Consider the following 26,345-nt stretch of genomic DNA (forward strand, 5'->3'; position numbering starts at 1 on the left):
ATATGTTCTGCTTTCGCCAAAAAGCCTTTTTGAAATCGGACACTGTGGTTGTATTAAAGAGAAGTGTACCTTTAAAATGGTGTAAAATACTTGTATGGTTGAGGAATTTTAATTATGAGTTTTCTGTTGTTTTGAATTTGGCGCCCTGCAATTTCACTGGCTGTTGACGAGGTGGGATGCTAGCGTCCTGAACAATTCCATAGAGGTTAAACTGCAAGTCTGAGTCAGAGGCCTAGACTTCTCTGGTCTCTACTCCCGTTACGGGGTCTGAGGCGCCGAAGCCTCCCACCATTAGCTCTGACAAATTGAAAACCCCATGTCATTGGCAACTCTATTACCCGCAGTATTAGACTTAAAATGAATCATCCAGCGATCATACACTGTTTACCAGGGGGAAGGGCTACCGACGTTATGGCTAATATCAAGATGGTGCTGGCTAAATATAAAAATGGCGAGTGTAGAGAGTATAGGGATATTGTTATCCACGTCCGAACCAACGATGTTAGAATGAAACAGTCAGAGGTCACCAAGCGCAACATAGCTTCAGCGTGTAAATCAGCTAGACATATGTTTTGGCATCGAGTAACTGTCTCTGGCCCCCTCCCAGTTTTGGGGGAGTGATGAGCTCTACAGCAGAGTCTCACAACTCAAACGCTGGTTGAAAACTGTTTTCTGCCCCTCCCAAAAGATAGAATTTGTAGATAATTTGCCCTCTTTCTGGGACTCACCCACAAACAGGACCAAGCCTGGGCTGCTGAGGAGTCATGGACTCCATCCAAGCTGGAGGGTTGCTCTCATCTTATCTACCAACATAGATGGGGCTCTAACTCCTCTAGCTCCACAATGAAATAGGGTGCAGGCCAGGCAGCAGGCTGTTAGCCAGCCTGCCAGCATAGTGGAATCTGCCACTAGCACAGTCAGTGTAGTCAGCTCAGCTATCACCATTGAGACCGTGTCTGTGCCTCGACCTAGGTTGGGCAAAACTAAACATGGCGGTGTTCGCCTTAGCAATCTCACTAGGATAAAGACCACCTCCATTCCTGTCATTATTGAAAGAGATTATAATACCTCACATCTCAAAATAGGGCTACTTAATGTTAGATCCCTCACTTCCAAGGCCGTTATAGTCAATGAACTAATCACTGATCATAATCTTGATGAGAATGGCCTGACTGAAACATGGCTTAAGCCTGATGAATTTACTGCGTTAAATGAGGCCTCTCCTCCTGGTTACACTAGTGACCATATCCCCCGCACATATTCTAATTTTCGATGACTTTAATATTCACATGGAAAAGTCCACAGACCCACTCCAAAAGGCTTTCGGAGCCATCATCGGCTCAGTGGGTTTTGTCCAACATGTCTCCGGACCTACTGACTGCCACAGTCATACTCTGGACCTAGTTTTGTCCCGTGGAATAAATATTGTGGATCTTAATGTTTTTCCTCATAATCCTGGACTATCGGACCACCATTTTATTACATTTGCAATCGCAACAAATAATCTGCTCAGACCCCAACCAAGGATCATCAAAAGCCGTGCTATAAATTATCTGACAACCCAAAGATTCCTAGACGCCCTTCCAGACTCCCTCTGCCTACCCAAGTACGTCAGAGTACAAAAATCAGTGAACCACCTAACTGAGGAACTCAATTTATTCTTGCCCAATGCATTCGATGCAGTCGTACCCCTAAAAACAAAACATATTTGTCATAAGAAACTAGCTCCATGGTATACAGAAAATACCAAAGCTCTGAAGCAAGCTTCCAGAAAATTTGAACGGAAATGGCGCTACACCAACCTGGAATTCTTCCGACTATCTTGGAAAGACCGTACCGTGCATTATCGAAGAGCCCTCACTGCTGCTCGATCATCCTATTTTTCCAACTCAATTGAGGAATCCAAAATGTATTTTTGATACTGTCGCAAAGCTAACTAAAAAGCAGCAAGGGAGACACTCATGTTTTTTAATACTATATCTCTTGACACATTGATGAACATAATCGGGGCCTCTGAACCTTTAAGCTGCATACTGGATCCTATTCCAACTAAACTACTGAAAGAGCTGCTTCCTGTGCTTGGCCCTCCTGTGTTGAACATAATAAACGGCTCTCTATCCACCAGATGTGTACCAAACTCACTAAAAGTGGCAGTAATAAAGCCTCTCTTGAAAAAGCCAAACTTTGACCCAGAAAAAAAAACTATCAGCCTATATCGAATCTCTCATTCCTCTTAAACATTTTAGAAAAAGCTGTGGCACAACAACTCACTGCCTTCCTGAAGACAAATAATATATACCAAACGCTTCAGTCTGGTTTTAGACCCATCATAGCACTGAGACTGCACTTGTGAAGGTGGTAAATTACCTTTTAATAGCGTCAGACTGAGGCTTTGTGTAAGGGATCTTGTCCTCCTCTTCTGACGAGGAGTAGCGAGAAGGATCGGAGGACCAAAACGCAGCGTGGTAAGTGTCCATAATTTAATGAGGCAAAATGAACACTGAAAAACAACAACAAATGAACAGTCCCGTAAGGCGAATGACAAAACACTAAACAGGAAATAAACACCCACGAAACCCAGGTGGAAAAAGGCTACCTAAGTATGATTCTCAATCAGAGACAACTAACGACACCTGCCGCTGATTGAGAACCATACTAGGCCGAACACAAAAACCAACATAGAAAAACAAACATAGACTGCCCACACCAACTCACGCCCTGACTATACTAAAACAAAGACAAAACAAAGGAACTAAGGTCAGAACGTGACACTCTGCATCTGTCCTCGTGCTCCTAGACCTTAGCGGTGATTTGATACCATCAATCACCACATTCTTTTGGAGAGCTTGGAAACCCAAATTGGTCTACACTGACAAGTTCTGGCCTGGTTTAGATCTTGCCTGTCGGAAAGATATCAGTTTGTCTCTGAATGGTTTGTCCTCTGACAAATCAACTGTAAATTTCGGTGTTCATCAGGACTCTGTTTTGTTTTACCTCTTGGTGATGTCATTCGGAAACATCATGTTAACTTTTACTGCAATATAGATGACACCCAGCTGTACATTTCGATGAAATATGGTGAAGCCCCAAAATTGCCCTCCCTGGAAGCCTGTGTTTCCGACATAAGTAGGTGGATGGCGGCATATTTTCTACTTTTGAACTCGACAAAAGCTCGCCGCCGACCTCGGACTGAGGACCCTCGCCATGGGTCCATAAATGGACGGGAGACTCCGGCAGCGCCGGACAGGCGGGAGACTCCGGCAGCTCCGGAGAAAAGGGCGATTCCGGCATTGCCAGCGTGACAGGCGGCTCTGGCAGCTCCTGGCTGACTGACGGCTTTGGCAGCTCCTGGCTGACTGACGGCTCTGGCAGCTCCTGGCTGACTGGCGGCTCTGGCAGCTCCTGGCTGACTGGCAGCTCCTGGCTGACTGGCGGCTCTGGCAGCTCCTGGCTGACTGGCGGCTCTGGCAGCTCCTGGCTGACTGGCGGCTCCGGACAGACGGGAGACTGTGGCGGCTCCGGACAGACGGGAGACTCTGGCGGCTCCGGACAGACGGGAGACTCTGGCGGCTCCGGACAGACGGGAGACTCTGGCGGCTCCGGACAGACGGGATAGACCGGAACGTGAAGGCGCACTGGAGCTCTCTCGCACCGAGCCTGCCCAACCTTACCTGGTTGAATGCTCCCCGTAGTCAGGCCAGTGCGGCGAGGTGGAAAAGCCCACACTGGGCTGTGCTGGCGAACCGGGGACACCATGCGTAAGGCTGGTGCCATGTACACCAGCCCAAGGAGACGCACTGGAGATCAGATGCGTAGAGTCGGCTTCATGGCACCTGGCTCGATGCCTACTCTAGCCCGGCCGATACGAGGCACTGGGATGTACCGCACCGGGCTATGCACACGCATCGGGGACACCGTGCGCCTCACGGCATAAACACGGTGCCTGCCCGGACCCTCGCTCTCTCTCCGGTAAGCATGGGAATTTTGGCGCAGGTCTCCTACCTGACTTCGCCACACTCCCTGTGTGCCGCCCCCAAGCAATTTTTGGGGCTGCCTCTCGGGCTTCCAGCCGCGCTGCCATACTGCCTCCTCATTCCGCCGCCTCTCCGCTTTCGCTGCCTCCAGCCCAGCCTTGGGCCGGCGATATTCTCCAGCCTGTGCCCATGGTCCCTTGCCGTCTGGAATCTCCTCCCAAGTCCAGTTCTCCAAGTATCGCTGCCGCTGCTGCCCGTTACCACGCTGTTTGGTCCTTTTGTGGTGGGTGTTTCTATAAGGGATCTCGTCCTCCTCTTCTGAGGAGTAGCAGCGAGAAGGATTGGAGGACCAAAATGCAGCGTGGTAAGTGTCCATAATTTAATGAGGCAAAATGAACACTGAACATAAACAATAAACAACAAACGAACAGTCCCGTAAGGTGAATGACAAAACACTAAACAAGAAATAAACACCCACGAAACCCAGGTGGAAAAAGGCTACCTAAACATGATTCTCAATCTGAGACAACTAACGACCCCTGCATCTGATTGAGAACCATACGAGGCCGAACACAAAAACCAACATAGAAAAACAAACAGACTGCCCACCCCAACTCACACCCTGACCATACTAAAACAAAGACAAAACAAAGGAACTAAGGTCAGAACGTGACACTTATGCATCTGTCCTCGTGCTCCTAGACCTTAGCGGTGCTTTTGATACCATCAATCACCACATTCTTTTGGAGAGCTTGGAAACCCAAATTGGTCTACACTGACAAGTTCTGGCCTCGTTTAGATCTTGTCTGTCGGAAAGATATCAGTTAGTCTCTGAATGGTTTGTCCTCTGACATATCAACTGTAAATTTCGGTGTTCATTCGGTGTTCATCTGTTTTATTTTAACTCTTGGTGATGTCATTCGGAAACATAATGTTAACTTTTTCTGCTATGCAGATGACATCCAGCTGTACATTTCGATGAAATATGGTGAAGCCCCAAAATTGCCCTCCCTGGAAGTCTGTGTTTCCGACATAAGGAAGTGGATGGCGGCATATTTTCTACTTTTAAACTCGGACAAAACAGAGATGCTTGTTTTAGGTCCCAAGAAACACAGAGATCTTCTGTTAAATCTGACCATTAATCTTGATGGTTTTACAGTCATCTCAATTAAAACTGTGAAGAACCTCCGCGTTACTCTGGACCCTGAACTCTCTTTTGACAAACGTAAGTTTGAAGGTTTTATACAAAGCTCTTATACAGAGGACACCCCTCAACTTCCATCAAGGTTTCTTGGCGTTCTTGCTAAGCTTGTCACCAAGCTTTTGGATCAAGTCAGCTAGTTCCTCTGTGGCCTGAGAATTCTCTTCCAGAAGCTCATATCTCAGGCTGGAGATGTCCTGCTTGATCTACTTCAGCCCCCCTGCAAGGGATGCATGGCAGGTTATTAATCACTCAATCCACTACAGCTCCATGTCACGGTCTTGCAGTTGTAAGAATGATCAGTCTTCCGTTAAGAGGGCGTAACAGCTTTCTGATCTTACATATGGATATGAATCATAAATCACCTTTGTTGATTTTGTCATTTTCACCGTCAACCTGAGCCTTTAACACATATCGCTTAATGAGCCTCTTCATCAGTTTCTGTCAAGAAAAGAGAGAATCTTAAGAGACAACGGTTCAAAATGTAGCACTTCTGAGTATCGTCTGATCTTGCTAATTAATCAAATTGACTGGTATGGAGGAAGTACCTGGTATCGAGTAGGATGTTTAATGGTGAAGTCATCCTGCCCTGGTGTCCTTGTTTGAGGTCTGTACTGATTGTTCTGAAACCGAACAGAAACCACACACCTATTAAAAAATCCATTAAAGACTGACAACATCTAACGAGGCAGATATCCAAACTGGCTACAGCCACTCCCTCAAAGCCGACTTCTGACCTTAAATCGCAAATTGATTATGGCCGTCTCCCGCTGGTTGTCTTGGAGACAGGCTGTGGCCTTGCACAGCCTCACCAGACAAGCCCTTGTGCGCAGGACTAGGTAATAGAAGGACTTGGGGCTGGGAACCAGGTTAAATGGTGGGGGAAGAGTATGCCCCTCGTCAAAGTAGGACAGCCAGAGTTTAGCACAGGCAAACTTCCACTCCACATCAGCATCCTCCTATTGAGATTGAGACAGACCACCAGTGAGAGCATAAGTGGAGAGTGATAGGAAAGAGGCAATGACTCATTTATTTTAAGTCATCTAGTATGGTCTGATAATTTTACCAAAATTGCTCGCAACATTACACTCATAAAAAGGTACATGAATACAACATGAACATAACAGTATAATACTCACACATACTCTAAATGGACATTATTCCCCTTTGAACTCAATACAGTGATTATTGACATTTGATTTCATGCGAATTCCCTAGTGGTGTTTAAGCCTATTGCTTCCTAGTCTCACCTCAATCTCCTGATAGGAGTGATTGATCATTGCAATCAGCATGTTGAGCAGTACGATTACCATGGTTACATTGTAGAAGCCAAAGAGAACATAACCAATGTTCTCTATGAACTTATGGTCATACTTCAAGACCACAGAGATAACTTCAGACAAGCCGAAGATGGACCAGAATAGAGTCTTAAAGCTCTCCTCCACTCTGTGAACACATACACATAAATAATCAAACAACGCACACACTCACGCACACACTCGAGTAGTATACGTGTGGACACAGACATAAACAAATAGCACACAAATTAATAATAATAATAAATGAATACATCTCTTCTTAAAGCATTTCATTTACAAGAATAGGCAGGAGGGTACTTACGTGGTGAAGGCAGGGTTGTACTTGGCACCAAGGTAATAAGAATATAGATTGAACATGCCAATCATGAAAGCCAGGATGACCATTATGAAAATGACCATGAAATTGACGATGTCCTTGACCGTCCGACAGAGGGAGATTTGAAGTGGGCCAAAGCTCTCATTGACCGGCAAGATGTAGGCAATGCGGGAGAAACTGAGCACCACTGCAATGGAGTACAAACCTTCGGAGATGAGCTGAGGGTCGGAGGGTAACCACCTGTTCCTTGCTGAGAGAGCGAGAGAGAAACGGTGGCAGCACTTGTTCGTTTTATGACACAAAGGTTACTGTAATGCTACATACACACCCTGTTAGCCTGTAGACAGAGTTGGACCTATGCTATTATTATAATCATCTTTTAATAATAACATATCACTTGCACTGACCATGAGTGTAATATGCTACATTTGAAGGCAGTGAGGCGTTGCTCAGGTCTATGTTGGGAACGTACATGTCTAAATATAACTGGGCCTCAGAGGCCCTCAGGAAGGCCATGAGTCGAGCCGTGAAGGATGCCACGAAGATGGACAGCATGCCAAAGTCTAGTACGTTCCACAGGTGCATGATGTACTCCCTTGGCACATCAGCCCAGATCTCCTTACACTCCGACCAGATCATCCCTAACAAAGAGAAGAGTGCTTTTTAGTGCAAAAGCCGTCTGTTTGGAGCATACGAGTGAAATTATTTCAGTACATTCAGATTTCATTCAGATTATACCGTGGTAAAGAGATATGAACAAGGAGATATGAATAGACTGGATAATAATGTCTCTCCCCAAAAAAGCAGCTGTTTGTAAATCTGAGTAATTTACCAATCACCCAATTCATGATGAGCATCTCAGTCCAGGAGAATTGACTGGTTTTGACCCTGAACACCTGAAGAGGGTGGTCTGTTATAGTCTCATTGGGAAGGTTCTTTACTCCCTCGAAGCGGTTCGAGGCATTGATTACCAGCAGTCCAAAAAAGATGGTGAATGAAACAGCATGGGCCACAAACTTCATGACGGGGGCTACGGAGAATCTGACCGAACTAATACAGAGGAAATCAACCACATAAACAGCAACCATCAAACTCATGATATATACCCAAATCAAATTGTAATTGTCAGATGCACCAAATACAAAAGCTGTAGACCTTACAGTGAAATGCTTAATTTACAAGCCCGTAACCAACAATGCAGTTAAGAAAAATAAGTGTTAAGAATAAAATAGAAAAATTATATAATTAAAGAGCAGCAGTAAAATAACTGTAGCGAGTGGATATACAGGGGGTACGGGTACAGAATCAATGTGCGGGGGCACAGGTTAGTCTAGGTAATTGAGGTAATATGTACATGTAGGTAGAGGTAAAACACATATTTTTAATATTATTATTTTATGTTTTGTTTTTATTTAACCTTTATTTAACTAGGCAAGTCAGTTAAGAACAAATTCTTATTTTACAATGACGGCCAAACCCGGACGACGCTGGGACAATTGTGCGTCGCCCTGTGGGACTCCCAATCACGGATGGATGTGATGCAGCCTGGATCATGTGTTAATGAGTGATTCTGAGAAGACAATAGAAAGGGGTTTGTGTATGTACCTTACTGCAGGGCACTATCCCGTATGCGATTGAGAGGAAAGGAAGGCCAATAGCCACTCCCAGGACTATCCAGCATTTCACCCCAGCAGACTGCTGCCTAAGTCCTGCTAGGTTCTTATACCACAGGGTCAGGAGCTGCTGCTGGCTGTTAGGATGGGCCACAAACTAGAGACATAATGAAAAATCACTTTGACATACTACAACATTGATAACCAGAGGCAGAGGTTGTCTGTTTTGTCATACCTTGCATATTATTGCGTTGTAGAATTCCTACATTGATGGTTGTTAAACAGCTGTAAAACACCTATTTCATTTAGGCCCCATTTCAGTTTTTTAAAATAATAAACCCTTTTTAGGGGATGGGTAGAATGGGAAAATATACTCAAAAGTGTGTTTCTCATTGTGCCCTTGAGATTGATTACTTTTCAAATGAAGACTACTGAGTGTTTTGAAAGACAATTACAGACACGCACAACCACCAGAGAGAGATTAACATTTAAAATGGCTGTTTGAAAAAAATATGTTTGATTCAGCTCGAGTGAATCAGCGAACCTTCTTGACCTCGTACTTAATGGCCAGTTTGACCCGACTGAGGCAGGGTCGACTGTGATCGCCGGGCAGAGCTTGGTCCACATCCCCATTCAAAATGGCCTCCACCTCCTCCGTGTCTCTGCATAAGTCAAGCACTCCCACCACAAATTCTTTACACTGCATGGATAGCTTCCTGTAGTCATTATACACAGAGAGAAGAGAGAGAGAGACTTACTGTATGTAAGAATGATTGAAAATGATGCAAACTCCAGGGGTCACAACTTTTGATGGATTGCTATTATGTGTCAGTGTCTCACTTTTTGGCCTGCATGTAAAATATTCTAAAAGAAACCTGGAACACCACAGATCAACCATGTTTGTGTTTGTCACACATAGTGGTTCTTTATAATGAGCATGAACTGTGTGTGTGCTGGCGTGCATCTACGTGTTCATGTTCTGTGTGGCTCAGTTGGTAGAGCATGGAGCATGCAACACCAGGTTTGTGGGTTCAAATCCCACAGGGGACCAGTACAAAAATAAAAAATGTATTTAAACATATGCACTCACAGCTCTAAGTCACTCTGGATAAAAGTGTCTTATAAAATGTATGAGGAGATACTGTATTTGTGTGTGTCTATATTCATACCCATCAATTTTAAACCTCAACACAATATTTGGAGAGGTCAACAATCAGGATAAAATAGATTAGACAGACCTGTGGAGTATTATTTATGAACAGCTCCAGCAATACCAGGAGTCAACAGACTGGATATGAAAATCCCTGATTAGACTTATTCTTGAAAAAGCTACATGAATACCTTGTATGTTGAGGGTGGGCAATATGTTGCAAAGCCTGACATACAGTACACTCAGATATTGCAATAATTTCTAAACATGTCACAAGGTCAATGACTCATTTGAGTGTGTTCCCAATCTTAATTTTCTCAAAGCGGTTCCAATAATATAAGTGTGTCATCACTCCAATAATATTTGAGTGTAGTGCACGTACGTGTATTACCTGATTTGATATCTGCCCAATTAATCATGTCTGTGTGATCAAAAGACTGAAATCAGCTCTTTCAGAAATATCTGCACAAAGCTTTGAGCCCGTATTGTTAAATTAGTGAGAGGGTGGAGAGCATATGAGAGAGAAAGCAAGCCAATACATTACACCGATGAAAATATTATTTAACTGTGAACCCCCTTCTTCTAATCCTCAAGCTTGGTCTTTGTGTTTCTCACCTTGAACTCAGTCTCGATGTTGGCAAGGCGAGCCAGCTCGTTGCTGAGCTCCAGAGCGGTGAATACAGGGTCCTCACTAGATAGGGACAGGTAAGCAGCGCTGGCTAGCCCTTTATAAGCATTCATCCTGGAGCGGGAGTGGCTGAACGAGTCACGGCACTGCTTGTCATGACACTCGCTACACTTACAGAAATAGTAATGGGGCTTCTCGATACGGGCTCCCTTCAGAAAACAGAGTGTGCACTATCTCATACTCCTGGCAGTGTGCAGCCAGGATGACCGGGGACACGTCATGGGAGAAACGTGTGCCGTCGTAGGCATAAAAGTCCTCATCTCGTAGCTCCTGCTCCAGGGGGCTTAAAGTGAGGCGAAGCCCGCCTCCGAATGCAGGGTGGGCCAAGATAGCCTCTACGATACGCACATAGCCCTTACTGATGGCCAAGAGAAGGCCATCGCCCACACGAGCCAGACCCTCCTTCTTCAGCAGTAGTTCTGTCACTTCCAAGTGCTCATTACTCACGGCCAACTGCAGTGCCTTCTGGCCCATGTAGTCCACACAGTTGACGATAATGGTCTTGGACTCTTCCTTCCAGCATCTTACGCACCACTGGGACGTTCCCATACTCAGCAGAGTCTAGGAAGCGCTCCTCCTCTGAAGTGAGACTGATGCCCCGCTCACTGAACATATAGGCTGGTCCACGGATAGCCTGCCGACGACCCTTCTCTCGCACAGTAGTTTTTCTATGGTGCATGGTCTCAAATCTGAATGGAGAAAGACGGTGACAAAACATCTATTCAGTCCAGAAGGAAGATCACAGGAATTGAAGAGAAAAGTGAGTAGAAAAAAAACCCAACATTCAGAGCAGATGTTTATACTTTCCAAAATGATAGTCAAGGAGTGCTTGGATACTTTTTGTTTTCTACAATGGCATGATTATGGAATTTCAGCATGTATAATTAAGCAATGAGACTCGAGGAGATGTGGTACAATAAATGGCCAATAAACCCGGGCTAAGAGCTGTTCTTATGCACTACACAACGTGCCTGGACACATACCACTATCCCTGAGGTGCCTTATTACTATTATACACCGGTTACCAACCTAATTAGTCAAAATAAATGTTTTGTCCTACCTGCGGTATACGGTCTGTCAGCCAATCAGCCTTCAGTGCTTGAACCACTCAGTTTATAATACACAACATCCTTGGTCTGTTGAGTATTTTTATTGAGCAACTGGATGACAGGTTTTGGTCTCTATGGAGAGAGGTGTGATCGACATGTGTTGAATTCTGATGGCTTTGATTGAAAGCCAATGTACCAGCTAAGCAAAACATGTCCTGAAGTCCTGATGGGGACTTCTGTCTCAATCCAGTCCTCTCTATATAGAGTTCATATGCCCAGTTAAATAAATGCATCCTCATGGTGTTCTTTAAGTAACCTCCATTCAGAAAGCTGTACAATCTGTCCAGTCCAATGACAGCGGCCCAGCTACTTGTAAAATGAAGCGGAAGGATGGGCCCAGGGATATGTTACCACCATTCATAGCCCCAATTCATAAATGGGGCTATGAATGCAAGGCCTGACAGTCCATGTGATCAACAGGATACAATAGTTTTACACATATTTGCAAATGCTCGAAATGGGAGCGTTATAAATAATATATCATAAACAGGCCTACTTATAATTTGGATTATATAAAGGTAAGACAGGTGTAGGAAGATAGTTGTACTAGACTCATGAGCAGTGCCGACACGTCATTCACGGAAGGTGGGGCTCCAAGAAATATATACACAGTTGAAGTCGGAAGTTTACATACACCTTAGCCAAATACATTTAAACTCTGTATTTCACAATTCCTGACATTTAATCCCAGTGAAAGATTCCCTGTTTTAGGCCAGTTAGGATCAACACTTTATTGTTAGAATGTGAAATGTCAGAATAATTGTAGAGAGAATGATTTATTTGAGCTTATATTTATTTCATCACATTCCCAGTGGGTCAGAAGTTTACATACACTCAATTAATATTTGGTAGTATTAGCTTGAAATTGTTTGACTTGGGTCAAACGTTTCGGGTAGACTTAACAAGCTTCCCACAATAAGTTGGGTGAATTGTGGCCCACTCCTCCTGACAGACAAGGCTCCGCTGATAGCCAGGTGTAGCAATGATAAAGATTCACTCCATGGTGCTGAAAAGAACGCTCTGCTGTTGGGACAGCTTTATGTAAGCCCTAACAGTTTGTGGGCACCGTTTGTCACCGTTATAGTGCAATTCATGTATTGTTCAGTGTTGTGTTGTGTAGTGGCTTTGCTGGCATGCATTTAAAATACATATTTTTTGGTTTGCCCCACCAGAATTTACATACTAAAATGGTCACTCCTCATCATAAATGTATATGTTATTATACAGGAATATATGTCTATACTATATTACATTATAAGACAATTGAACAGCATGACATATCCCAGAATGAGCCATTTATTAATATTCATAATTTCAAGAAGGCGGTGTAGCCTGCCATGTAAAACAACCAAGAAAACGTTTTCAATTAAAGATGCACGGTGTAGAAATCGCTTCGCCATTTCCTGATTGCTAAAATTTGAATGGTTTGCTTAATTTCAGATTATGTGACAAAATAAGTAAGTATAGTGTAGAAAATCATTGTACCATCTAAACCGCTCTGAAATGTCTTTCCATAACTAAAAATATATTTTCAGCTGTTTGAAGCTGGCATACAAAACTGAAAGCAAAAGACACAAAAACTCAATTTAACAACCGGAAGCATTGAAAAAGTGCACATAGAACACATATACCCCTTCTTAGACTTTCAATGAGAATGACAGATCTATAACAAAAATGTCTATGTGAATTTCGTTGGGTCGTCCAAAAAATTACATATTGCAGCTGTAAATATTGAGATTTTGCACATTATAAAAGGCAAGCTTGTTCCTTTGATTTGATATCAAATGTCGAACAAAAATCAAAGCGACTTTTCCACTGACTCAACCTGAAGTATAAGGGACACTCTTGCTTATAGGACATAATGTCCTGGTACTATTATGATGGTGATTTATCTCCCAAGTGTCGCACTTACGTTTTCTGAGTGAAGTTTCTGTGATCGAACTCAGAATGATCCCACTGACTTTCGAAATCGTGCGCCTCGACATCTGAATTCCTAGGGATTTCATCTACTTGAGTCTGATATATACCGTTGTGGTCCTCATATGTGTTCATCGAAACGATTTGTTGGTTGTGATGGTCGGCCTTGCTGTACACAGTGTTATCATACCACTCTCCTATCGGATTCTGTCGTTGTCTGTACAAATCATCCGGAAGAAGAGTCATACATCGGGATAAAGATGGGGGATTTAAAAGCGGAGTATCATCGACAACAGTTGATGGCAACGGTTGGGTATCAACCTCCCACTGCTGAGGTGCGCTCTCATGACCTTCCTCTCTATTGGGTGGGGAGGAATCCGCGGCTGCTCTCATCATGAGTGTGTCGCTTCAGGGTGGTTCCAACAGTCTTTCCATAGTCTAGTCCTGGTTCTGAAACAAAAAGATTTAACAAATAGCTACCAATACATCACTCTTGAGCAGTCACAATAAATAATGGGGAGCAAATCAGATGTAAACTGATGTAAACTAAAATCCAAATCAATTGAGATACTTTTGTCTGTCAGCAAGTGGTAATCAAAACGGGTTTTCATCTCCAAAAAGGTTGACATAAACTCAACTACTGTGTGATGTATAATGGAGAAGGCCCTTTTAACATGTCAGACTCAATCCCTGTTGTGTGATCTAGTGGAGCAGGTACCCATTTATAACATGTCAGGTGCAATAATTGGCGTCTGTGAACTGCCAAATATTTCATGATGAATTGGGGCTGTCTGTTGAATCCCAACATCCTACTTTGGGGCTTTGGTCCACTTCAAATGCAAACAGGGCTATCAAGACTGGTGTGTTCTGTAGTGCAGCAGGTAGCGCATTATGCTAATCTAATCTAATGTGACACACTATGCACGCAAACACAATTTTGTCTATGCCAGAGAACGTAACTCATTTGGCCCGACAGCTTTCTCGTTTCAGCATTGAGCAATGAGAGATATTTCATAACCAAAGGTTGTATTTAGATTTATTACTTGAATGTTATGTGCTTGGGCACTGATCTTGTTTTGTGTGAGAAATGATATATGTATGCAATCTTGCTTACACTCATCCGTGGCGTATCAAACAGTTTCGCAAGGCCCTAGCAAGGTTTTTGTAATTTGTTGTTTTTGCGGAAAACAGCTAACTGCCTACAATTATACACATTTTGCCATGGGGCAGAGAGAAAATATTGAGATGTATAGCTAATTTCCTGCTCATCTATATATTTTGCCTATTTTGCAATGAGGCTGAGAGAAAATGTTGCAGTTTTAAAGCTAATTTCCCGTAAATCTAAACATTTGTCATGGTTTATGACGTGTTCATATTGGGGAGGGGGCCCGACGTCCAGACCCTAACAAAAAACAACTATTATATATATTTATAGTATCAGTGGTACAGTCAGTGGCACCCATTCATGTCATTATTTTCAGTCGATTAGATTACAATAACAAATCTGTGTCTATATGGGTCGTACATGCAGCTTTAACAAATAAAATCATTGAAGTTGACAAAGAAAATAGGAAAAGTACAAAATAATGTGCCTGGCAAATCAGTGAAAAACAACAAGAGTTCAGAGTCCAGGTTATTATAGGATCCCTCTGGTTTAGCCTAGTCAATGGCCTTGCATGACCCTTAGATGCCAGGATCAATGGCTTTGATTACTGGAGGAACACCTCTGTCATGAGTGTCGAAAGCCCACACTGCTCAATGCTGCTTGATGGAGAGCCCTCCGTGCCTGGTTACCAAGCTGCTCTGACAACTGTGGAGCTCCAGGAAAACACTTCCCATAAATTTAGAGTGAAAATTTGAAGTTTTAATATAAATGGAGGCTACTTAACATATGTTATATTACTGGGATATGAGAAAATGTAGAATGAGTAATGGTAGCATAGCCCTATATGCTGTAAACATGGATAGACACAGAATGTCTGATATTTCAAATGAACTAAGCTGCATTATGAATATTTTGAAGATCTTCTTTGAATATCAAAGACAATGTAAATAAACTACCACATAAAAATATACATAAAGCTCATTTTTCTAGCTTCACACGATTCTGTAAATCCATCACTGTTTATAATGCTGTTTCTGTCTGTCTGACAGGACAGAGGACGGGTAGAATATGCCAAGTCATGGGAAAATCTAAATAGTGTACTCCTTCCTACTGCTCAAAGCTCATTGGAGGATAAGGTCAAAGGGACGGGACCTCTGGATTTCTCATCCAATGGGTTTTGAGAAAGACGCGAGATCATAATTGGAGTATGCAATTGAGATTCTCTCATGGTGTTGATTACATAAGGTGACTGGCAAGTCTTGATTGCTTTCACAATGTGCTCACTGCTCTACTTTGACTGACACATTTACCCCTCAAGCCTATAGTAGAATATAACCCAACGGAGAGTGTCTGGTATGGGGTTTATTAATGAAAAAGGGAAAATCCATTTTGAAAAATGTTGATATTGGATAAGCTGTCTGAAAATAGTTAACCACATCACCACACGCCTAACCTCATGCTACTGGTGAGATGATGCGACCAAGGAATGTATCTGAGTTGGTACATTTACCTGTGAATCAATATTGCATCGCTGTAGTGGCCTACCAATTTCAAAGACAGATTTCAGAATTATATATCTATGTGAGGACGATATGCAAACATAATGTTAGTCCAGTCATACATTGACTAGGGCACATGGTTCTTTACAGTTTAATTAATGTTTGTTATAGGTTGTTAACAATTATGCTTTCCAGCTCTCATGGAGTGATGGAGGAACCTTGTTCAATTCCAATAAAATAAGCACCCTCTATTGATCAACATAACACATCGTTTTCTGTATCGATTGAATTGATCATGCGAATCAAATATATGCCCAGGATGATATAATGCTGAATTTATCATCGTCCATAGCTAGATTTCCATACAAATGGCAACATATTTTCATGCAAATATTCAAAAAATGTGAATTTTCACAACAGAGACATGTTTCCATCAAATGGACTTGTTGCGGATAACTTTTGTGGTTAAATTCCCATGTACTGAATAAAAAATACAAGTTAAATGGGTTTCCTATGCATTTTCAACTCGACTGATGGTTTTGTCACTAAAAAATGTTGCGTTACGTAGCCAATGTGCCCATTCTGGTATTGGCAGGTATGACCCTTAGATGCCAGGATCAATGGCTTTGATTATTGGAGGAACACTTCTGTCATGAGTGTTGAACACCCACACTGCTCAATGCTGCTTGACGGAGAGCCCTCCGTGCCTGGTTACCAAGGTGCTCTAACAACTGTGGAGCTCCAGGAAAACATTTCCCACAAAATTAGAGTGAAAATTTGAAGTTTATGAAACAGAGAATCATAATATAAATATGTTATATCACTGAGATATGGGAAATTGTATCATGAGTAATGGTGGTATAGGCCTACATGCTGTAAACATGGATAGACACAGAATGCCTCATAGTTCAAATTAAGTAAGCTGCATAATGACAATGTAACTAAACTACCACATAAAAATAACAAAAAGCTCAGTATTCCAGCTTCACACGATTCTGTAACTCCATCACTGATAGTAATGTGTTGTTTCTGAGAGGAACCTGTGTGGTACACACCCTCGCACGCAGGGACGGACGGACGGGCAGACACACACACACACACACACACACAAAGCAATACAGTTTGGTCATCCTAATAAAATAATTTACCCCATGTGAGGCCAGTCTAGTGTGTTTCACTCATTAAATATAGTTTTTTTTACGCAAGACCATATAACCATAGTGTGTAATTTCTATCAGTTAAATTACAGGATATTGAATGTTTGTGTAAATATCCAATTACAACCCATCAAGCCCAAAATAACCACCATCTATTTCAAAAGTCACAGTTCTTGAGGTGGGGTAGAATATGGGGAAATCTAAATAGCATACTCCTTTGTCATGACGTTGGCCTGGGGGTAAGTTTATGACAGTCGTAAATACCTCTTCTCCCCTTTTTCCTCTCTCTACCCTACTGATGTTACATTTGCAAACCCCTTTGGTTACAGTTTTTTTCGATTGCTAAACGACAGTGGGCACAACTGGAGTCACATGTGCAAAACTCTAACTACAGTCTGCACTACCAACAGTCACCTGAGCTAAACAGTTCACATCACCTGCAAAACTCATTCCAAGCAACACAACTCTTAACACATAGCTCGAAACACGCTCAGTGCAGCCAAACACTATGCACAACCCTCACTGAGATAACACACACTGTCACTCAGAACACACTGAGAGTAAAAACACTAGCATCAAACACCAATACAGAAAATACAAACTTTTCATCTGTACAGTTTGAACAATTTCAGTGACTTCATACAAAGTAATATTTTCTTCAAAGAAAAGAGTGACATTCTTTCACATGATTTATTATTTTTTTTAGAACATAACAATTCTTTAAGGTAAATGAAAATTAGCAGTTTGCTTCAATAGTCTGTAGTAATTTACGGAACTACAGTAATGAGAAAAAAAAGGTAGAAACTAAAAGTACATACTGTAATTCGAACAAATAATTGAGGGGCTAATCCTGCCTCTCTCTAGCATCAGGCCACAGGTTTTCTTCAACATCACATCTAATGTTTTCTCTTGCCATGCACCTGGGGAAGAACCTTCTGGAGTGCCTTATCCATCCCTGGCAGTCCTCTGGACTCGTGTCCTCACATCCGGCACGCATGGCTTCCAAAAGAGACATTTGGTCATGTGGGTGGTGACCAAACACTTTCCACCTCCAGGCAGAGAAAAACTCCTCTATTGGGTTGAGGAAGGGTGAATATGCAGGCAGGTACAAAACCATAAATCTGTGATGTGCTGCAAACCAATCTGTTACAGCTGCAGTGGTGAAAAGCAACATTATCGCAAACTATGACAAAAACTTGGGTGTTTCTTACTGGCTCCCCCTGTTCTGCTGGCACTAGCTGAGCATAGAGCTGTTCTTCCTTTCTGTGTTGTATGGGCCAATGAGTGATGTGTTGAGAAGCAAACCATCATTGGCCATTGCAGCACACATGGTGATATTTCCCCCCCTTTGGAACCTCCACAGTGGCCCTTTGACCTATAACATTCCTTCCTCTGAGCCGTGTTTTGGCAAGGTTAAATCCAGCTTCATCGATAAATACAAATGAATGTGGTCTTTCCAGTGCTTCCACCTCCATTACTCTCTGAAAAACAGTAAGTGCACAGTTTTACTGTAGAAATGCTAGTGTTTTATTTACTGTAAATATTTTGTATTGCTGTGTACGTAACCTCAGACGTTTTACCTGGACATATTGGTATCTTTGCTCTTTTACCCGTTCACTGTTTCTCTCGAACGGTACAGTGTAGAACTGTTTCATTGTAACTTGGTGTTTCTTTAGGACTCGAGCAATAGTTGTTGTGCTACCAGAATTAACATTTTCAAATATATCATTATCAGCCAGCACTCTATCTTGAATCTCCCGCAGTTTTATTGCATTGTTGACAACAACCATGTCAACAATAGCATTTTCCTGAGCATCTGAAAATATTTTTCCTCTTCCCCCTGTTGGGGGCAGCCTTTGGGTCCTGTTGTAAAAATATATTTTACAGTCAAACTTACTGTAATATATATCTGTGTAAATATTCTATAATTGCAATACAAAATAGATTCCTGTAATGTTTTCATTTACTGTAAGGATGTAACTCTCACCTGTTTGTATGATGGAAAATTCGCATTACAGATGCCACTGTGGATCTTTGCAGATTGGGTTGCACCCTCAACCCTGCCTCTCTCAATGAGAGACCATGGTTCACGACATGGTCTATAAGTGTAGCCCTTATTTCATCTGAAATAACAGCTCTTTGTCTTCTTTGTCTTCCTCCACGCATCCGCCCTCTCCCTGCCACCCTCCACGAACCCATCTTCCTTGTTCCATTTCCAAAATGAGTCTTTCTGAGCTCTACCTATATATACTGTAATATGTGTGTGTGTTCACTAACAAGTCTAAAACAAGACACCTGCTTAGCCTTTCAGCTGAAATTGCAATCAGCAGTGTTTGAAAGGCACAAGGCTGAAATCTATTCCGTTTTGAATGTGTGGTTCACAGTTTTGACAGCAGTGTGTTAGCATTTGAACAAAGTGCTGTAAATCCACAGTGTTGTGCAGGTTGTGGTTAAAGTCATGGGTTTAGTGTGTATAGTTTTGAAAACTGTGTTTAAGCAATGAAAAACTAACTAGAGTTTGGTCCTCATGAACTGCTGCTGTGCAGACTGTAGTTAGAGTTTTGCACATGTGACTCCAGTTGTGTCCACTGTCGTTTAGCAATCAAAAAAACCTGTAACATAGAGATTCTGGGAACATCAGAAGGTGGGGGGAATAAACTATATTCTGGTAATCTGACCAATTGAACATATGCGGTGGTACTTAATGAATATGATGTCAGTTCGGTTGTCATCTGAGACATTCTCATCAATGATAAGATGATATAAACTCTACAGTGGAAAGTCTACACATCAGAGTTATCGTATTCACATGGAATTGTTGTTCAATTTAAATGTTTGAATAAGAAATAATTTGTGATGGGATGAAATGTGATTTGGGTTTTCAAAAGGTTAGGGCTATGCTCAATCAGTGGCCCACCCCTGTGTAGGGACATGGTCTATAAAACCTTTCAAACACTCCCTCCTCTCCATTCCTATATAAAGCCTTGACGACAAAATAACCTTCTGTTCCAAGGTTATGAGGATGACAGTCCGATGTCAGAATGGTTCAGATAATAACTACAGAACGAATCCAACATCAGCGTGAGCTTTGGTTGCGAATGGTATGAACTTTGATCTCTTATTCACTACAGAAGTGATACATCCTAGCCGTTGAGTTAGCAACAGCAGCTACAAACGCAGGTTCGGAAGGAACAGACATAGTATTCCGTCTACCACACAACGACGTTACTACAACGTATATAATTTACCAGCAGAGACATTCTTCAAAGGACAAAGGACTCGGTTGGGCAACACAGCCTTCCATCTTCCACCAACCTACTGAAGCGCAGCTCAGAGTAAATATTTATTTCATTTTCCATTTCCAAATGGGCGGTAATTTAGAATGCATAAGATACTGTATTTATGATAGCACAGCTTCTCCCTGTGTCCCTCCGTCTTCCCGCTCTTTCACCCAAACCCAAACCCAGACCCTTTTCTTTTGTGTAACCAGCTGTCATATCTGTTCTGCCCGCCAGGGACGTTTTCCTTTATGACGTAATTTGTAATCAAGGTATGATTAATTATGTGTATGTGTAATTCTGTGTGATTAGTTAGGTATTTAGCAAATAATTAATTAAACCCAATTTTGTTTTGCTGATTCAACTTGTTTGCCAGGGTTCGTGCAGATAACCAATAATATACAACTTTCAGATGAGACTGAATTAAGGTGAGGATTAATATTGACTGCTATTGATGTAAAATATTACTAGGTCTTTAAGAGTTTATTCGGAAGATAGCAGCTCTATAAATATTATTTTGTGGTGCCCCGACTCTCTAGTGAATTACATTTACATGATTAGCTCAATCAGGTAATATTAATTACGGAAAAATTATTTTATAGAATAGAATGTTATATAATTTAATCCGGCATAGCCAAAGACAAGACACCTTTCTACTGCTCCAAGCCAATTGAAGGATAAGGTCAGAGGGGCGGGACCTCTGGCTTTCTCATCCAATGAGTTTTGAGAATGAGGCGAGGCGAGAGGACGCTAGGAGAATGCAATTGAGATTCTCTCATGGTGTTGATTGCATAACTGGCAAACTTTTATTGCTTTCACAATGTGCTTAATGCTCTACTCTGACTGACACATTTACCCATCAAGCCTTCAGTAGAATATAACCATAGAAGAGTGTCTGGTATGGGGTTTATTAATGAAAAAGTGAAAATCCATTTATCATCATTTTAATACGGGATAACTTTTTGATATTTCTGACTTAACTCACATAAAAAGTTTGGATGGAAACCTGGTTCATATTTGAGAATTGTCGAGACGGGTGTACATTTCATTGGCCAATCGGTTAACCAACAGCCATTAAACGAGAAACTCTTGTGAGAGGACTTGTGTTGATAAAGAAGAAACACCTGCTGCAAATGTTCAAATTAGGGGTGCATTTCAATAGTCCTCTTTTCCTCTCCTTTCCTCAATCTGCATTTACTTGTAATTGCTGGTAAGAAGTGACAGCTGGACTATTGAGATCTACACCCTGTTCATCAATTACGTCTTGTTAGAAAGGGCAGGTGCTGATTGGTTTGGGGGAGTGTATAGTAACTTTGTAAATCAGTATAAGAAGGGAATGGGCTATTCAGTAAAGCAATTTGAAATAATCAAACATGATGAGTTTTGTTGCAAAGTATATCAGTGGCCATGCTGTGATTTTGGGACTGCTGCTATCTCAGGTAAAAAATATAATGAATCAGTTGGCTCCACTATTACAATTTGAGCAGTGTAACAATACAGATCACGTAGTAGATAAAAATCAGAGACTTGCTTTTACTTCCTGTTTTAGATACATTTCATGACATAGTATATCTGCTGTTATTGACACAGTAGTGGTGACCTTATTTTGCATGTGTTCTTCCAGGCAATCCCATGCAATGTGACGGGAGTGTGGCGAAATGAGCTGGGCTCTGTGCTTGATATTGAGGCGGTCGGTTCTGAGCTCCGAGGCCGTTATCAGAGTGCAGTGGAGACTGCTCCGGGAGTCACGGGTCCAGAACAACAGGCCAAGCTACTGGGTGTGACTAGTAATCAGGGTCTGCAAACCTCTGTGGCTTTCTCTGTGTTATGGGAGGCAGGTGTGTAACCCTTGATGTGTTCAGCAAGGTCTAATGCTGTGCAATATTTAGATAAGAAATGCCTCTAACTTCTTGCACCACTTCTCTCCAACCTTCCACAATGTGGCCCTTGTTTCAATCTGAATTACCTTGACTGTAACAATAGATGTGACTGGTCAAATGCCAATGATATGATGAACCCCCCCCCCCCCCAGGTTCCTGTAGCTCTTGGGTTGGTCAGTGTTTCTTACTGCCTGATGGGAAGCGAGTGCTGAAGACCCTGTGGATGCTGCGCTCTGTGGCTTCATGCCCTGCAGACAACTGGAAGAGTACCAGGTAGCCTACATCTCCACATTACTTAGCATGGGTGGGGGGGGGTTGGCAGGGATGTAACTAGAACACAATTGCCCTTCACTAAAAGCTGACTGATATGAGAGCTACAGAGGTGTACTCAATGTTTTTAGTGCAAATTCCTACGTGGATATTGAGCATATTTGTATTCCACTTGTGTTTTAGACATTCTTTTTATCATTAGGATGGGAGAGGATACGTTCGTCTTCATTTCCTGAAAGCAGAATGTACTGATCATCTGACTGCTGCATTTGGTTTGCTGCCCTCTACTGAATTTTCTTTGAACTCTCTCTGTAGAAATAATCTGTTTTATACTCCCTGGGCTGCTCTCTCATCCATGCAATAAATTATCAAACTTGTTCAATTCATGAATACAAATGTGTTATTTACCTTGTCTTGCCTGACATAAATAAAAGTTTAAACTCAGATGGGAATCTGTTTGGGTTTATTCTCCAACAAACGGTCTGTCAAATGAACATGGGTGGGATAAACTACTGTTTCAGCCATTACAGAGCTTTAGGTTTCTATGCCAAGGTAATAAACCTATTGACCACTATTACATGTGCACCAACTTCCTGTACTGGTCAGGGTAGTTGGGTAGTCTACTTGAGTTGTGGGGAAAAAAAACAAACATCCTGTTTACAATGACCAGAAAAAGCTTGGATCGCGGTTTAGATTTTTTTGGGGGGGACGGGCTACTGTGGTATGTACACCTTATCCAGTTTGCCGTTTCTTTGCAGGGTGTGCAGGCCCAGTTCTGCATATCATGGGTGCTGTGTGATTTTTTTTTTTTTTTATGTGATGGTCAAACCAATCACTTCAAAAAGTAGGCTCCCTGTGCAGGTCAATCCACCTATTTTGTTGATACTCTGTGTTGGACTGCAGCTTAGTGGCTACCTTAAGCCCTAATTTAGAACTTTCTACTTATTGAAATTACAGGTAGGCCATATTTCTGACATTCAACTTATTAGGCCTACATGTTGCACCTGTCAACTTGTTGCCCCAGAAGACGGAACGAGTGCTCGCCAGAATGTCTTGCATTTATTATTGCAATAGTAATCACCAGTAAAGTTGCCTGTTTTTAGGCACCGGGTAGAAAACAGATTGCATTTACATTTAAGTAATTTGGCAGACGCTCTTATCCAGAGCGACTTACAAATTGGTGAATTCACCTTATGACATCCAGTGGAACAGCCACTTTACAATAGTGCATCTAAATCATTTAAGGGGGGTGAGAAGGATTACTTTATCCTATCCTAGGTATTCCTTAAAGAGGTGGGGTTTCAGGTGTCTCCGGAAGGTGGTGATTGACTCCGCTGTCCTGGCGTCGTGAGGGAGTTTGTTCCACCATTGGGGGGCCAGAGCAGCGAACAGTTTTGACTGGGCTGAGCGGGAACTGTACTTCCTCAGTGGTAGGGAGGCGAGCAGGCCAGAGGTGGATGAACGCAGTGCCCTTGTTTGGGTGTAGGGCCTGATCAGAGCCTGGAGGTACTGCGGTGCCGTTCCCCTCACAGCTCCGTAGGCAAGCACCATGGTCTTGTAGCGGATGCGAGCTTCAACTGGAAGCCAGTGGAGAGAGCGGAGGAGCGGGGTGACGTGAGAGAACTTGGGAAGGTTGAACACCAGACGGGCTGCGGCGTTCTGGATGAGTTGTAGGGGTTTAATGGCACAGGGAGGGAGCCCAGCCAACAGCGAGTTGCAGTAATCCAGACGGGAGATGACAAGTGCCTGGATTAGGACCTGCGCCGCTTCCTGTGTGAGGCAGGGTCGTACTCTGCGGATGTTGTAGAGCATGAACCTACAGGAACGGGCCACCGCCTTGATGTTAGTTGAGAACGACAGGGTGTTGTCCAGGATCACGCCAAGGTTCTTAGCGCTTTGGGAGGAGGACACAATGGAGTTGTCAACCGTGATGGCGAGATCATGGAACGGGCAGTCCTTCCCCGGGAGGAAGAGCAGCTCCGTCTTGCCGAGGTTCAGCTTGAGGTGGTGATCCGTCATCCACACTGATATGTCTGCCAGACATGCAGAGATGCCATTCGCCACCTGGTCATCAGAAGGGGGAAAGGAGAAGATTAATTGTGTGTCGTCTGCATAGCAATGATAGGAGAGACCATGTGAGGTTATGACAGAGCCAAGTGACTTGGTGTATAGCGAGAATAGGAGAGGGCCTAGAACAGAGCCCTGGGGGACACCAGTGGTGAGAGCGCGTGGCGAGGAGACAGATTCTCGCCACGCCACCTGGTAGGAGCGACCTGTCAGGTAGGACGCAATCCAAGCGTGGGCCGCGCCGGAGATGCCCAACTCGGAGAGGGTGGAGAGGAGGATCTGATGGTTCACAGTATCGAAGGCAGCCGATATGTCTAGAAGGATGAGAGCAGAGGAGAGAGAGTTAGCTTTAGCAGTGCGGAGCGCCTCCGTGATACAGAGAAGAGCAGTCTCAGTTGAATGACTAGTCTTGAAACCTGACTGATTTGGATCAAGAAGGTCATTCTGAGAGAGATAGCGGGAGAGCTGGCCAAGGACGGCACGTTCAAGAGATTTGGAGAGAAAAGAAAGAAGGGATACTGGTCTGTAGTTGTTGACATCGGAGGGATCGAGTGTAGGTTTTTTCAGAAGGGGTGCAACTCTCGCTCTCTTGAAGACGGAAGGGACGTAGCCAGCGGTCAGGGATGAGTTGATGAGCGAGGTGAGGTAAGGGAGAAGGTCTCCGGAAATGGTCTGGAGAAGAGAGGAGGGGATAGGGTCAAGCGGGCAGGTTGTTGGGCGGCCGGCCGTCACAAGAAGCGAGATTTCATCTGGAGAGAGAGGGGAGAAAGAGGTCAGAGCACAGGGTAGGGCAGTGTGAGCATAACCAGCGGTGTCGTTTGACTTAGCAAACGAGGATCGGATGTCGTCGAACTTCTTTTCAAAATGGTTGACGAAGTCATCTGCAGAGAGGGAGGAGGGGGGTAGTGGGAGGAGGATTCAGGAGGGAGGAGAAGGTGGCAAAGAGCTTCCTAGGGTTAGAGGCAGATGCTTGGAATTTAGAGTGGTAGAAAGTGGCTTTAGCAGCAGAGACAGAGGAGGAAAATGTAGAGAGGAGGGAGTGAAAGGATGCCAGGTCCGCAGGGAGGCGAGTTTTCCTCCATTTCCGCTCGGCTGCCCGGAGCCCTGTTCTGTGAGCTCGCAATGAGTCGTCGAGCCACGGAGCGGGAGGGGAGGACCGAGCCGGCCTGGAGGATAGGGGACATAGAGAGTCAATGGATGCAGAAAGGGAAGAGAGGAGGGTTGAGGAGGCAGAATCAGGAGATAGGTTGGAGAAGGTTTGAGCAGAGGGAAGAGATGATAGGATGGAAGAGGAGAGAGTAGCGGGGGAGAGAGAGCGAAGGTTGGGACGGCGCGATACCATCCGAGTAGGGGCAGTGTGGGAAGTGTTGGATGAGAGCGAGAGGGAAAAGGATACAAGGTAGTGGTCGAAGACTTGGAGGGGAGTTGCAATGAGGTTAGTGGAAGAACAGCATCTAGTAAAGATGAGGTCGAGCGTATTGCCTGCCTTGTGAGTAGGGGGGGAAGGTGAGAGGGTGATGTCAAAAGAGGAGAGGAGTGGAAAGAAGGAGGCAGAGAGGAATGAGTCAAAGGTAGACGTTGGGAGATTGGTCTTGAGCAAAATGTCCATGTCATCTGTTTAAGGAAATTCATAACTTGTCCTGGGTGTATATTTTGTGGTTGAGATACTGTCTAAGTGTCAACAACACATTTGCATTTTCTCAGTGCTGAAATATCTCCACTCCACTTCCCAAGATTTAACATTTTACTGCTGGAAATGAATATTTCTGCAGGAGTAAATAAATGATGTATTTGAGATGTTA

General features: G+C 43.3%; 1 pseudogene; it reads right to left on the reverse strand.

Annotated features, from left to right (window-relative positions):
- Window positions 1-5,255: 5,255 nt before the first annotated feature.
- LOC135547944 (short transient receptor potential channel 7-like) lies at window positions 5,256-13,683 on the reverse strand (annotated as a pseudogene).
- Window positions 13,684-26,345: the final 12,662 nt, after the last annotated feature.

Source organism: Oncorhynchus masou, chromosome 11, assembly GCF_036934945.1.
Source record: "Oncorhynchus masou masou isolate Uvic2021 chromosome 11, UVic_Omas_1.1, whole genome shotgun sequence".
Taxonomy (NCBI): Eukaryota; Metazoa; Chordata; class Actinopteri; order Salmoniformes; family Salmonidae; genus Oncorhynchus; species Oncorhynchus masou.